The sequence below is a fragment of the Amblyomma americanum genome, chromosome 5 (genome assembly GCF_052857255.1).
Source record: "Amblyomma americanum isolate KBUSLIRL-KWMA chromosome 5, ASM5285725v1, whole genome shotgun sequence".
NCBI lineage: Eukaryota > Metazoa > Arthropoda > Arachnida > Ixodida > Ixodidae > Amblyomma > Amblyomma americanum.
In genome coordinates, this window is record NC_135501.1 from 58,670,341 (window position 1) to 58,682,558 (window position 12,218).

A 12,218-nucleotide genomic window follows, 5' to 3' on the forward strand; every position below is an offset into this window, starting at 1 on the left:
CTTACCTGGTGAATAGCCCCGTTCCCAACCAGCTGTGTAGCAACCCGTATTCTTGTCCTTTCGTCAGGATCTTGTTACTTGACAAAACCTCCTGAAACACGACATTCAACGTTAGAACTTACGCACTGCTGAATGAAAGCGCTTGCCTCCTCGAAAGATCTGTACATTATTTCACTGAGTGCGATCCTAAATGTAATCTGTGGGAAACACGAGGGATACCACTGCAGTGCACTCTTACTTCATTTACTTACACCCTTTGCTAAAAGTAGAGTCGAAGGGTTTTAAATCTGGGCCACCTTGCAGAGGCTGCCATAATCACCATGGGTTCCAAATTTCTTGAAGGTGAGAGGAACTCTTCCTCTCTCCCCGCAAACACAGGAAATTCACTGACGCTACAGGAGTCCCATTACGCGGTTTAAAGCAAATACATTGGGTTCTTATATGGCGAATAGGTAATGGCTGGAGGTGCTTTTAATTAAAGAACGATTTGTGCATCTACATCTTATTTATTTTTTACCCCCAGGTCTTTGTTTCGCACTCTAAAGCCTTGAAAAGCTAGCGAAATGATGATGATGATGAATTTTTATTGCGCAAGGGCATCTACGGCCAAAGAGCGTCATGACACAAGGGATTTTCTATTTCTCAAGGTGGGGTCAAAGACCTATTTCCCAAGCATTTCACCCTAAAGAAGCCGAGCACCAGATCAGGGAAAAGCTTGTACCCATTGTATCACCGGTGGGTACCCGGTGGCACTGGCCGGAGATCGAACCCCGCACCTCCCGCATGCGAGGCGGATGCTCAACCGCTTGGCCACCGCTGCGGTTTCTAGCGAAAAATGAAACATGCAGGGAAAGTGTACTCGCTGATGCTTGTAACCGCTGGTCTATCTCCGCTTAATTTTATGCGGTAGCGTAACAAGTCCAAAAATCTCGAAAAAATGTGTAATTTTGAATATTGTTTGATGCTGTTTAGAAAATATTGAAGGAAATGAAACATTCTTTTCATAGTCATCCAAAAATTTATTTTTAAAGTGCTTGCATCGATTGTATCGAACTTTTAAGAATACCATAAAGAACCAATGGGGAACGATTTTAACGATAGCAAAAACGTTAATAGAAAAAAAATACTGCCTTCGGGTAAACTGCGGATATATTGATTGTTATAGTGAAATCGATCACCATATGAAAAAATTGCGTTTATGAACAGTCTGCCGCTTATAAATGCTGTTGTCCGGAATTGCTGGGCATGGGAGCCGATTCTGCTGAAAGCGCAGCGTTGTCCACCGTCGTCCTGCGCCAGTTTCAAATAAAGGTAACGAATTGGGGGAGTCTCCCAACGAAGCCGATCGAAATTGGCGAACTGGATTTTTAATGGGGTATATCAGAATTTGAAGTAAATTATTTAAACAAATCAGCCGCCATCGGGGGTCGAACCCAGCCTTTCAGCGTGCCAGGTGAGCACGCAGCACATAGGAAACCAGGGGTTTTGGTTCGAACGTGCTAGAGGGGCTCCTAGTGAACGCGTTGTGGTGTATAATAAATAGTAACATTGCGTTTGAGATGTGTGCACAAGTATGTAGCAGATTAGTGTGTCGTCAAGTGTAGCCTAGATACTGATCGCACGTGAGTACCGCTAAGGGGCGCCATCAGTAGGAAGAGGAGGACGCTTTATTTCGGAGCTCCAGTGACTACGTCCGAACCTAAGTGCTTTTTTGGTATTTGCGCTTGCACATGCTATCGGGCAGCAGTTTTAAACCGAGTTGAGGTTAGGAAGGCTAGCGGTAGTGTGCGTGCCGAAGGTTCTTGTGTAGGAATTCTGGCAGGCTTTTACGTTGCATAGTGCCGAAGGTTTTTGGTGAAGGAATTTTGTCGGGCTTTTACGTTGCGTAGTGCCGAAGGTTTTTTCTGTAGGAATTTTGGCGGCTTTTTACGTTTCGTAGTGCCGAAGGCTTTTTCTGTAGGAATTTTGGCGGGCATTTGCGTTGCGTAGTGCCGAAGGCTTTTTCTGTAGGAATTTTGGCGGGCATTTACGTTGCGTAGTCGGCCGGGCGATGGGCCAGCAAGCTAGGAAAGCCATGGTGGACAGGGACGGGGAGTTAGTGCAGTGCCAGGAGTGCGACCGCTGGTGCTATTTAGATGAGACCAAGTTCAGGAGCTTAGCCGAGGCAGATGGGGCTCGCTTCGCGTGCAAGATATGTAAGCGTTTTGGGGAGGCCGATCAGACGTTGAAAGGGGAATGGGCAGCTAGGATTAAGGAACTCAAAGGGGGCCTGAAGGTGGAACGAGAGGAACGAATTTTAGCGGGAAGCTCAGGTCGCCGAATCGTTTAAGAAGGAGGAGGCTAATGCCGACCTGTTGGAGCGAATTGTGGGCGAGCTGAAGGAGGAGCGGGAAAAGCGGGCCCAGCTAGAAGAGCAGGTAGAAGCGCTCAGGTCGCGGCCGGCAGGGCACCCCGGTTCGGAGCAGTGTCAGGTGGGGGACAGGGCTCGTCGGTCCTACAGTGTTGTAGCGCAGAAAGCTTTGAGTAGGGAAGAAAGAGAGGTAAAAACTAGCACGGAGATTCGCGACAGTAGAGTACGGCGGCGGGAGAGACAGCTAGTGCGATACGGAGGGCAACAGTCGCAGTTAGAATCGAACGCTAAGAGCGCAGGAGGGTTCTGGTAGTCGGTGATTCGAACGTAGCGAGTGTTGAGGGAGGCGTTTTGACGACAGTGAAGGCGGACATGCGGGTGCAGGTGGAAGCCCAGTCAGGGAAGTGCATGGTAGATGCAATTGCCAAAGCCCAGGAGGTGGTGGGGAGCGCATGGATGGCGAACACCTTGTCGTTATCCATGCCGGTCTCAACGATGTGCTGAAGGGGAGGAGCCAGAATCTCGAGAAGCAGTTAAAGTGGGGATGCATAGGCTTCGAGAGGCCTTTGAGAGCGTGCATGTGACCATATGCACAATCCCAGAGGTCCAGCGGCAGCCTAGCGAAACGGAAAGGAGGATCATTGAGGCTAACTGTGTAATTAAGTTAATGAGCCGAAGACTAAGATACGGGGAAATAGAAGTTAACAGGGAAGTGTACGAGGTCTTTCCCCACCCTTTTTCAGATGATGGCATTCACTACGGTGGTGCCACTGGCAAGAGGATGGACAGTAGGATAGGTCGCAAAGCAACAGCGTTTCTGGGGGGGGGGGGGGACGCAGCTCATAGGGAGCCAATGTAGGGAAGGAAGAACCAAGATTAAAGAGACGATGGAACCATAGGAGAAGGAATAGACACAATTGCCAGGGCCAAGTTAATTAAGATATAGGCTTCATTAACATGCAAGGTGGCAGGAATGGGAGGAAATAGAAGAAAAGTTAAGGCAGGAGGAATTAATGGTGTATGATTTAGTGGAAACGCATCTTAGAGACATGGATCAAACACCCTGTAACCCAGAGTACGCGTGGGAATATTGCTATTGAAAAGAGGGTAGCAGAAAGGTGGGTGGAATTGGGGCATTCATAAAATAATTTTCAAAGGGTTAAACTGGGATGCAAGAAACATTTATGGCTGAAAGCAAAAGTGGCAGAGCAGAAACCCTCCCAGGCTTTGTGTACTTGTGGACAGGAGCTAATGCCAAAGAGGAAAACAGGAAAATGTTAGAATGTGTTGCAAGCGACATTGATGATCTAGGAGGACAGGACGAGATAATTATATTAGGCGACATGAACGCACATATAGAAGGCCTGCATGGGTACACAGATTCGACAGGAAGCATGCTGCAAAACATGTGTGACAGGCATGATTTAGTTGTATGCAACAGTACCGAGAAGTGTGAAGGACTTATAACGTGGGAGGCAGGGAGTCTGCACTCGACGATATATTATGCACTAATGTCACAGAGGATGTATAATAAATTAGGGGTAATTAGCATAGGTGAACATTGTTCCAGAAGTCTAGATAGTGACCACAAGCATATCCTGTTGAGTTTCAGAAGAGAAACCAATATAGGACTGAAGCGCGATGAACAATCAGAGGGGAATTTTTTACTCATAAAAGCAATTGGAAGCAGCAGCCAAGCAGATTTAAAAAGCAATTTTTGAGGAAAGCGAAACAAAATGGACTTATGCCAGATTAACTCGATTACTGGAGCTAGAGCTAGCTAAGGTGCGAGTAAAGCTAAAAGAGAAAAGACGCAGACACAAGAGTTGGTGGAATCAGAAGGTCAAGAGGGCGATACAGGAACGTTAGGAAGCGTCCAGGGAACAGAGATATTCAAAAAAGAGGGGGGAACCAGAAGTTGAATTAGACGAAAAATAGGATACCATGTTAAAGTGTAGAATGGTAGCATCCTATTTGAATAATGAGAAAATTAGAAGAAAGCGTGCCCAAAATATAACGAAAGGAAATATAAATGATAGAAAAGCAGCTCAAAAATTCGGGAACCATTTAAATGCAAGGAGTAATAAGACTAGGCTAGAGCAAAGGTTTATTGTTACAGATCAGGGTATTCGACTAAAAGGGGATGAAGCGATAAAACACATAGGAACAAGGATGACAGAAAAATTTAAAGAAATGTTGCACATAAGTTATTGATGGAGGATAGACCCGTTACTGCAATAGCTTCATTTGAGCAAAGCGAGTAGGAAAGGGCAGAAAAGAAGTTTGCTAGTGGCACATGAACAGGACCAGATGGTATTTTGATTATGTTAATAAAGAAGCTAGGACTAAAATCCAAGCAAACATTACTACAGGTAGTGAATAAAATGATAGTGGATGGGAAAGTCCCTGATGAATGGCGATTAAGTAGAATGAACATAATATATAATGGAAAGGGGGACAAAGCGCACGTAAGTACCTATCATCCCATAACAGTGACATCTGTGGTTAACAGTGTGGTGATGAAGATTATAAAGGACAGATTGCAGGCTTGGGTGGAGAACGAGGGGGTGCTACGGGAGATAAAAAATGGGTTCTGGAATCAAAGGAGGTTGCAGGACAGTCTGTTTTCATTGACGCAGTGTATAGATATTGCTGAAAATTAGCACAGGCCCCTGTGCATTTCTGGATATTAAGGGAACCTACGACAAGGGTATTCAAGATATTATGTGTATATATATATATATATATATATATATATATTGATAGCGGAGTGCTCATAAAATGAGAAAGAAAATGTATCAGAGCCTGTAGAGATAAAGTGAGGGCTTAAGCAGGGATGTCCTCTGTCTCTTTTGTTGTTCAGGTCGTACCTGCAAGGGTTGGAGACGAAGCTAGAGAGGAGAGTACTAGGCGTCAACCATTCTTTTTTCAAGCAAGGAGAGTGGATTAAACAGTCACGACCGGGACCAATACACGCCGATGATATAGTGCTAATGGCTGACAACAAGGAAGATTTGCAGAAGTTTATAGACATATGCGGTACTGAGGAAGATAGATTAGGTTTCAAGTTTAGTAAGAAAAAAAATCTTTAGTCATGATATTTACTGATGAGGGCGGTGAGTATAGAACACAGTAGTTGACGCTAGAAGTAGTAGATGAGTACATGTATCTTGGGGTGTGAATAAATAACAGTGCTGAGTATCTGACAGAGCATGAAAAATATGTAATGAAGAAAGTTAGTAGGAATACAGCTGTCGTGAAAAATAGGGCACTGTGGAATTACAATAGGTATGAAGTGGTAAGAGGGATCTAAAAAGGGGTGATAGTTCTTAGTCTGACTTTCGGCAATGCGGTCCTGTGCATGAGACCAGATGTTCAAGCAAGGTTAGAAATTAATAAACATGGCGTAAGGAGGCTAGGTTTGGGCGCACATGGCAATACACCAAATCAGGGGGTACAGGGTGATATGGGATGGGCGTCGTTCGAGAGCAAAGAAGCTAGCAGTATGATAGCATTTGAGGAGCGATTGATAAAAATGGGAGAAAAGCAGTGGGCAGAAAGGTGTTCAGATAACCGTATATAAGGAATTCTACACGAAACGGAAAAAGCAAACTAGAAAATTGACAAGCAAATATCTGGACAGCAGTATAAGTGCAAATCAGCAATTATCGGTTAAGCAAAAGGTTAAAGAAACAGGCAGAGCTCTCTGGAAAACAGGGATGCTGACGAAATCAGCACAGGGAACATACAGGATTTTTAAGCAGGTTATTGCCAAAGAAAATATCTATGATAATTGTAGGGGAAGCTCTTAGTTGTTTGTGGCCAGGACGGGAGTTTTGCGGACTAAGACATATAGAGTCAAGTATCACGAGATAGACACGTTGGCGTTGCGTGCTGAGAGGAGGAGGAAACTGCATAACACTTGATACTTTTCTGTAAAGGGCTTCACCCTACAGTGGAAAGCAGTGGGGCTGATTTATTCAAGGCATTGGGGTTTAAGGACGGTGAAGGGAAAGTAGATTTTAAGAAGGTAGAAGTAACCAAGCGAAGGTTATCTGATTGGCGGCTAAAATCAAGACAAGAGTAAAATTTCATATTTCATGGCTATGTGGCTTGAGCCACCACCCGTTTTAGAGGGTTCAGCCGTATCCATCCATCCATCCATCCATCCATCCATCCATCCATCCATCCATCCATCCATCCATCCATCCATCCATCCATCCATCCATCCACCCATCCATCCATCCATCCATCCATCCATCCATCCATCCATCCATCCATCCATCCATCCATCCATCCATCCATTCATTCATTCATTCATTCATTCATTCATTCATTCATTCATTCATTCATTCAATCATCCATCCATCCACCCATCCATCCATCCATCCAGCCCACCCACCACCCACCCACCCACCCACCCACTTACCCATCCATCCATCCATCCATCCATCCATCCATCCATCCATCCATCCATCCATCCATCCATCCATCCATCCATCCATCCATCCATCCATCCATCCATCCATCCATCCATCCATCCATCCATCCATCCATCCATCCATCCATCCATCCATCCATCCATCCATCCATCCATGATGTTGCAACATGCCTGGAAAGTTCTCATAGTGTAAGAATAAAAAGAGAACTGTAACAGGAGAAGAAAGCGCTATCGCGTCTACTCTTGAGGCGAAGCTTAGGCGTCCTCCTATTTTTTTATTACTGTATTTACCAAGACTCCATTCGACTGAATAGACTACAAATGGAAATAAGAAAAATAGTGCTCTTGCACACAACTACATTTAATCCAGTCCGAAAAGTAAGAATGAAGAATATGGACATAAAAGGACGCATTGAAATCACAGTAAGAATGATACGAAATATTAAAAATTCAACTGAACATCGCAGGCTGTGAAAATTGGTTAACGTTTTTTTTCTAAGCCACCAATGGCTTCGAGCTTGGCAGCCGCCCTGACACTGGGCAGCGCGCCTCGCCTTCTTCTAGAAATTGGTGCTTACGGTTACGAAATTACCAACGAATTCGTCGGAATTCAACGGCTCCATCATGCACCGCCATAGGTTTCTAAAAGGATTTCGTCGTCTTTCGGTGCGGCTGCAAATCTAGTCCCGTGCGAATCTAACTCTAGACAGTTCAAGAGTTGTTTTTCTTCTAAATGAGCCAAATGCAATAAACGCATAACCGATAAACACGTGAATGTTTGTTATCTACATAAACCCTAGTGTTAATCTAGATGTTATATTATTTCCTTTACATGTTAGAGCAACTCTACACGCTTATGCAATAAAATGTACGCAAATATTTGCATCGACATGTGAACTTTGAGTTCGATTCTTTTCAATTTGAAGCTCTGGATGTCATATTTTCCGAAAACTTTATTTCAACAGTTGCTTTCGAGCTCTTTTTGCGAAAATAGTGCCTAAAAATTATTGTTCTGTGTTGACACTAAAACAATTAGAGCATTTATTGCGTAGGATCGAAGCCTCCGAAGTGTTTCGACACAGTCACGCAAATGCGGATAGCCGGCTTCTGTCGCTAGCACTGACGTGACAGTCTTCTTTTCTAAAGTTCGGAGTTTGGGATCGGAAAAGTAAACTTGGTAGAATGTATGGATTTGAGTTATTTTTGTTTTGAACTTTAATTTCCGCTGTGATTTTTTAGTCATGTCTAGCCCTCTTTTATTCTCAAGGCTTTTGCCGAAGGACGGTCTACTGATGAGGCGTCCATTACCGCAAAATTTGACATCCTTTAGTTTCTGGATTCCGCTTATTTCGAAAAAAAAAAGCATAGCTTGCTTAACATTCTTCGTAAAGTGTCACAAGAAAACACACGCTCCAAGAAATTCAGGAACACGTGTTCTAGATGTCCTTCTTTTTCATTGGTGGCATTTATGCCGGGTAGCTTTAATATGCTTGTTTTGACATCCTCTTCATATTCGCTTTCACGCTGCCTTATATATTTGTCGCGCGAAAGGTGACCACTTTTGTGTCATTCGATACAGTGACTGGCGCGGGCCGCTCGCTTTCTCGAAAGAACTCTGTTGTCTTCGAAGTGTGTGCGGACCGACAATCGGCGGCTGTTCTGACCGACAACCACCGAGCACATCTGCTTTTGCGCCTCCGAGTAGATTCTGTCGGCGAGTCCCAGTTCGTTAAGTAAAGAGCTCGAAATTTGCGAATATGAGCCTATCAGCATAAATGGCTTGCTGGCAAATATATCAGAAAGCCATCCCAGAAAAGCCAGATCAGGAAAGAACTTCGATATCTATGCTCGCAGTATTTCCACGAAGTGCGGAAGTAGTGGTGCTGGCTAAGGCAGTACTAAGCTTTATGAGTACATGAATACCAAGGATACATGAAGGAGGTTTTTGGGAGTACGGAAAGCCATAAAACAGTGGGAAAGCAGAAGACGAGGACTAGCTTTGTTAGGCTTTTCGAATGTAAGTGTTGTCGTAACCTGTGCAGTAGTGAGGACCTAATTCCGTCAAGATGGTTTATGCTGATGTCACGTAAAGCGCTGAACGCCATTTTTTAATGCCTGTTCCTCAGTGTCGGAAGAAAAGCACACTCTTTACTGTGCAGTATGTAACGCAAGGACAACGGCTTTCAAAGGAACATGCCCTGAAGCAATAAACATCGCTTCAAAAAATAAAAATAAGAATAAACCTTAGCGAAACTCAGCCATGCACATGTGTATTAAAAAAATATTTTACCTCGACGTACTCCGCCTTGAAGGCATCTTACCAAGGCTTGAAGCCAGTGTAGATAATATATCGTCCGTGGTTTTGAAAAATAGCATGAAGTCCCTGCATTACAGCAAACACCACTGAAAAGGAAAGGAGAAAAAATCGAGTCAGGGTATTGGCGATCACAGTGGTAGAATTGAGAGATGGGCAAGTTGGTAAACTTCTTTGGTGAAACACTGTACACAAGAAAATCGGCAAAAACAGGTAAACAAGGATGTAGCCCACAATGCAGCAAATTGACGACAAATTCAAGCACAGTGAACAATGCGCGGGCGAGACTTTTTTGCATGCTTGGCGGATGTTTATTTTCACAACACGTAAATTGTGCAAATTACCAATAATTTTTGTCATCGCGTTCACGAGTTACGACAAAACTTTTTACTCAAGAAGCAACGCAAATGGATAACAATAAATTTTCATAACTGTTGCGACCTCCCACAAAAATGATACATCAAAGCTTCCATGTGAATGCGGAGATTTAGACATTGAGCTTAAAACACGTGCATGCTATTTTCGCAGCAACAATGACTGTGAAAGACATTCGCTTAAGACATACTACACGACACGCTCGTAATATATAAAGGCATAAGAAATAAAGCTGTGATACTAGAATTCTTTAAAATGTTTAAGGATCATCTTGATCTTGATGACAGGTAAGAAAACACTTATTGCATGGCATTGCTTCGAAGATCGGGGAACAGAGATAATTTCATTGTGGTATTGTGACAACCGCCATCTTTTCTGACTGGTACCCGTTCTCTGCTCTGTATAGACTGCACTCATTCGCTCACTTGGCAGGTGGCAGGAGGTTCACGCGTGGCAACTCTGCACCCAGCCAGCCTCCAAACTCTTGTTAGGCTCGTAATTACAGTATCAAATTGAGGCCTACTCGCGGTCCAAAAGGCACTGCACAAGAGCAGGTAGAAAAGGGGCAGCGTACCTATAGCTTCTCCAATAGGTGCGACGAAGGGTTAAAGTTTATTTGCCTACAATATTTTACCCTGTTTCCCAGGAGGACATAAATTGAAGGGCTTTGACCAAGTCCGCTCTGCTGCGCTTAGGTCCGAGGTCGTGATCACATTTGCCGGAATAGAGGGTTGTCTTGTTCCTGTGGCTTCAACGCAATGCAACCGCCAAGATGTTATGCACCATGGTTGCCTGCACCATGGATGAAGCGTCCCTGAAGGTACTCAACGATTCGTCGAGGCCGAACGCTCACAATGACACAGTGATGCTCACGGAGTTTATACATACCACCTAGAGGGAAAGCTGGCGCCAGTGTCTATGCGAGTTTCTTAAAGGGCACTTCATTCACCGCGGAAATAGACAGCGGAATCGAGCTTGGCTTTGCAATCGTTAGCCCTAATATATATCTACGACTGCAGAAATACAAATTTTCGCTTAACATATATATTGCAGCCAAACGTTGTTTTGCAATCAACATGTTTTGTAATAAACAAAAAATGGTTAATGTACATTGCAATAAGCTAGCAGAAAGATAGATAGGTATAAACGAGCACCGAATTTGCATCGGGTGAGAGAGGGCTTTCTCTTTATGCCACCAAGTAGAGTCCAGACACTATGCTCAATTTACTTTGAGCACTTTCGGGTACTTCGAATCTCATTTAGACTGTGCGGATAGCTGGATAACTAAAGCATCACAAAGCGCCAGAGCATCAGTGCAAACGAAACTGAACAACCAGAAAATACAATCCTCAGCTCAGTCGAAAAGCAATCAGATGTCAACCCGTAGCAGCTATCTTCCCGGCATGCCTATGGCGTCCAGGGTAAATGAAGTGCAGGAATACCAGCTTCCCTTCTATTTAATATTATGAAACGCTCTGCTATTGCCCTCGCGTCAACAGAACGTAAGCTGTATTAAGTGCCCTCCGAATTATTTCTTCACTCCCATGGTCCCCCCTTCTATCCCGGCGCGGTTGAGGTGTCCACCAAGAAGTAAAACAGTTATTGCGTTTTTTTTTATCCCCGAAAATGAATTTTTTCTTCGCTAAAGCATGTTTGGGCGAGCGACAACCAGTCTATGTAAAGCACAGAAAACGCAAGACTTATCTGCTTCTAGCACACCGACGCCAGCGTCGATAAATTAGCCGTCAGCAGAGCGCCAACTCACGGGTATTGAATCCAACCTGGACGTTTGGCTGATAGCATGTACTCCTCAAGATCCACAGCTGTTGGAAAGGAAAGTGCTCCCGCAACTGCGGCACGTCGTTTAGCTGCTTCACAGTCTTCAAGTGTTTTCTCCGGGCAGCCCACAACAGGACAACGACGAGTAGCGCGACACTTGCCAGCGTGATTGATAAGACCCTGGCGAGGGAAAACTCCGATTGATCCCAGCAGTCTGGCGATAACAGGTCCCCGATGTCCCCCATGGAAAGTTTCGGCATCTTAGTAAATGACCGCTGCAAGGAGAATGCACCCAACAGAGAGTGATTGAAAAAATCGGCAGTGGCTTAAATTTGCTAACACTGGAATTCAGCGAAAAGCAGGCTCGCTTGCCAAGCGTCGTAGGCTCGTTCGTGGCAGCTCCGCTACACGCTCGCGACAGTCGTTCTATGTATATCCACACGGCCACGTGGCTGGTCTTACGATGCCCACGATCACATGGCCTTAAGACACCCTCATTGAATGTCATTACGTGGCTTCACATCATTCCTTACTGATGTTCTTATGGCCAAAGGTGAAAGGTCACCCTAACGGTCACACAATATCAAAGGTAAACTAAATGTCACGATTCAAGGCCAGGTGTTAAGGGTTGGGCACCATAACTGTCACACATATGGCTATACATGGCTAACTGGAGCTCGTGCACAATCACATTTGCGCGAAATCCGCCGTACCTACCGCACCTTTGTTTGAACCGCATGCACCCAGCCAATGTAAGCAACATCGCCGAAAAGTGCTTCGTTAGCACGGCGAAACGCCTATTAAACTATTCCAAGGGGGTCACTATCAACTGCGCAGATACCATCCCCACCTGTACGATAATTACCGTTTTACGCGACAGTATATAGAGCTCATTCGGTCGAAAAGCCGCCGGCGTAGTAATAGTCGGCACTGCGTGTCGGAAATAATCAGGGGCTGAG

General features: G+C 44.6%; 1 pseudogene; it reads right to left on the minus strand.

The window, feature by feature from the left end:
• LOC144133902 (cytochrome P450 4c3-like) overlaps positions 1–11,519 on the minus strand; it is a 76,788-nt pseudogene extending 65,269 nt beyond the window's left edge.
• Positions 11,520–12,218: the final 699 nt, after the last annotated feature.